Genomic DNA, 4083 nt, shown 5'->3' on the forward strand with positions numbered 1-4083 from the left:
TCATGGGGATATATTTGGGTTGATTTGAGTGAGTTTTGATTGCTAAAAAATGGTGACTTTTCTGGGTTCGAAGGGGTCGGGCCGCGGCTCTATTCTTGGTGTGCCGCGGCCATCTAGAACAGATGTGTGCCAGGAAGAAGGGTGGGTCGCGGCATGGGAAGCTTAGGGTCACGGCCCTTGTGTGTTGTCTGGGGAGGCTGGGCCTCTAATAAGGGGCGGGCCGTGGCTCTAAAAGGAATTTTTTGCCTTGAGGAGGTTTAAGGTGTAGGGACTTAACCTAGGGTACTCGGGATCGATTCCACTACAGTGCTTGGTGGAATTTGATGTCCCAAAGGCTAGAACTTGGTTCAGAAACCCTTATTCACTTATTATTGATGGAATCCTTTATGATGGTTGTGACTAGGTGTATGCTAGGGCTCGGGACATGATCGTACTCAAGGGTCGTCTCTCTTAGTCAAAGCACTCGAAATTAAAGGTAAGAAAACTGCACCCGGTTGTGTAAATATGTTTGGACTAAGGGTTCCCTATACTTGTATGCATTATTGTACGATGGTATTACGCCATGTGAACATGAAATAAGCGGCCTAAGAGTGCTGGAATCAATATTGGCGGACAGGACACGACTTGGCCACTAGTAGCCGAGGACAGCTTAATAATCACTGAGCTCGGTTTAAGCAGACTGGAGTCAGTGGGTTGAACACTGGGCTTGGCCTAAGTGAGCCAAAGACAGTGGATTAAACAGAGGGTGTGGCCTAAGGGCGTCGACCATAATTATTATATGACGTGTGTAATATTGTTAACTTGATGTATATGATATGTTGAATATCTGGATGTTAGGTCTTTGGCTTATTGATTGTTATCCTTGATTAAGTGAATGCTATGGCATGCCGGATAATTGATTAATGTCTTGTAAATCATTTGTTTATGCTCTGTGAACTATTTAGTTAACGATCATGATTGTGCTATGATGTTATAGCTTTCTTGCTAGGCCTCGGCTCACGAGTGCTACGTGGTGCAGGTAAAGGAAAATGTAAGATGAATCGACCATGGATTGGAGAGCTCTGTGGGCGAGGTGTACATTGTCAGCTTCTCGGCCGCCACGGTTGATGGATTGTATAGGGACGAAAACCTAAAACATATATTTTTACATTTGAGTGGCTTTGATTATTTATAACATTTGGAAATCTTGTAAATATGTCCTTTAAACCCTGATTTGGGATCCCAATTACGAAACATTTATTTTAATGAAAATTATTCATTTATAACCAAAATCTTTTAAACCTAACTTGTTTATTTCTTTAGATTCACATTTTCATTTAAATGACTTGGTTAGCAAGTCTCGCACTATTTTAAACACAGGGTGTAACGATCTTGGTTATCCAGGGCGTTACAATAAATGTCAACTGCTAGGTCTTTAACATTTCTAAGGCCATGCTTTTGACAACACATCCACTTAGTTTTAATTGCTTGAACTTGTTCCATAGGCAAATTATTTAAATCCATTGCAGGACATTAGTTTGGTGGATGCGCCATTCCACATATTTCACACACACTTTGTAATTGCATGGCTTGAGCATTGTGGTTATTTGTTTTAGCTGTTTTGTCAAGGATGCCACTTAAGCTGTAAGCATTGAGATGGCATCTAATTCAATCATCCTAGCTACCTTATTTGTATTTTCCCTCTCAGTAGGCCACTGGTAATTGTTCATGCCCATCTCCTCTAACAATTCATAAGCTTAAGAAACATTTTTGCTCATGAACGCACCTCCTGCTGCAACATTTATTATGGTACGAGTAGTACCATTCAACCCATTATAAAAGTTGGGGACCAGCATCCACTTCTCTATACCATGATGCAGGCACTTCCTTAACAAATCTTTGAATCTCTCCCATGCATCATACAGCGATTCCCCTTCCGGTTGATAAAAATTATTAATTTCCCCTCTCAAGTTTGCAGCTTTTGTTGGAGGGAAAAACTTTGCAAAGAACTTTTGAGCAAGCTCCTCCCATGTGGTAATAGAGTTAGTCTGTAGGGAAATAAAACAACTCTTTGCACGACCCCTTAGTGAAAATGGAAATAGTCTCAACCTTATTGCATCATTTCTCGCCCCATTCATCTTCAATGTCGTACGAAGCTCCAAGAAATTAGCTATGTGCATGTTAGGGTCATCTGTTGGCAAGCCTCCAAACTGAATAGTAGATTAGACCATTTGCAGAATTGTTGGCTTAATCTCAAAGTTGTTAGCAGTAACTGTGGGGTGTCTGATTCATGAATGCACTCCCGTAACAGTTGGGAGTACATAATCTCTTAAACTTTTAGCCCCTTGTTCAGCAGGGACCTTAGCAACCACTGCCCCTTCGACATTGTTGGTGACAACATTTACTGCATTCCCTTGGTTTGCAGCCATCCTTGCCTCCAACCTCTTATTCTTCCGGTTCTGTGTACTGGTTCTCTCAATCTCAGGATTCACCGATAATATCTCAGCTGTTTTACCTCGTCGCATAAACCAAAACTACGTGTTGATCCTGAAATTGAGAAACAAGTAAAGAAACACGTCAGAAAAACTGTTAAAGAAAAGCCAAAGTAGAACAAGAATCAATTATATTTGATATTGATTTAATAGTCCCCGACAACGGTGCCAAAAACTTGATAGCAAAAATATAATGCGCAAGTATACACAATCGATTCAAGCAATATAAATAGTAAATAAGAATCATTCCCACGGAGACTATCAATCAAGTACCAATAACCAATAGAGTGATTTTTAACCTAAATTTGAAAATTGAAATAAACTGTGCAATTATAAAAATTGATTCAATAATAAAAAACCTAGGGTATTAACTTCGTAAAAATTTGAACCTATTAATCTTACTAATTAGTGCATATAACTCTTCAATATCTATCCTAATAGCAGGTTAACTAAAACAGTCCTAAATCTTTTTCAAGATAAAAAGATATCAACCTATATGCAGACTTTCTACATATCTGTGATAAGTTTAAACATATAGCAGGCATGAAGCATAGAAACCCTAAACGCTACACAAACCCTATAGGTACTATCGTCTTATATGCAATTTATGTCTATGATTATAGAATATTCAACTCTTCCCTCTCGAATCTCGAATCAATATCATAAATCATGTAAATGGTGATCAATTATCCACATGCATTAAGCACAAATCATATAGAGAAAGGATGGAAGAAGAAGAAATTATATAAACTTCATAGAAAATTAAAAAATATCCAAGTGACTAAATTAAACCCTAGAACAAATGTTTAGTTCATAACAGACGTGACTTAAATAATAGAATAAATATTCAGAAACATAAAATTAAACTACTAAAATTAAGAGAAAAATGAAGAAAAATAGATCAATAATGTTAAACAGCTTCTAATCCCGCATCCCAGAACCTCCTTTACAAATGGCCTAAAAATCGCGACTTGCCTATTCCTGAGTTGGGGCCCGCCTCTTTTTCTACCAATTCCTTCCTCCTCTGGAAAACTCAGGCACCATGACTTGATAGACCATGTCGGGACCTGCTTGTCTTTAATTCCCTTCACTGAATTGCCTTTGTCTCCATGCATGTCGCGACTTGTAAGAGCAAGTCGCGACTCCTTGTTCTAGATTTCTTGATTTCACTCTTTTTTCACATTCGTTTAGCACCAGAATCATCTGAATATTCCCAGCTCTCCTGAATTCACACAAAATTGTCAAAATCTCCCAAAGTACCAATTTTCATCATTAAATTCACTCTTTTTCTCTCCATTCACAAATTCATAGCAAAAACCTGAAAACAAAACAAACACAAGCATAATACCGTACAAAACTCACAATTTGACTCGAAACTAAGACTAAAAAACACTCTAAAACTACCCTAAACTAGACTTATCGTATGGTATATTTTTTTAATTGTGCAAGATCTCTAGCTTTGTGTAAATGTAATCCTGAAAATCCTGACAAATCCCCAGGAAATCCATCCAGAAACTCACAGACTAATCTAGTATTTCTTGATCCCACTGTCACAACCTAAGTGGTATCCACCACACTAGCTAAGAGTTCTATGCATCCTCCTGCAATAGAT

At 38.3% G+C, this 4083-nt stretch overlaps 1 non-coding gene across 1 annotated transcript; it reads left to right on the forward strand.

Moving 5' to 3' along the window:
* Window positions 1–1845: 1845 nt before the first annotated feature.
* Window positions 1846–1953, forward strand: LOC133833483 (small nucleolar RNA R71). Its single transcript, XR_009892860.1, has one exon. It is a non-coding gene; the product is annotated as a small nucleolar RNA R71 (small nucleolar RNA).
* Window positions 1954–4083: the final 2130 nt, after the last annotated feature.

This window comes from Humulus lupulus, chromosome 4, assembly GCF_963169125.1.
Source record: "Humulus lupulus chromosome 4, drHumLupu1.1, whole genome shotgun sequence".
Lineage (NCBI taxonomy): Eukaryota > Viridiplantae > Streptophyta > Magnoliopsida > Rosales > Cannabaceae > Humulus > Humulus lupulus.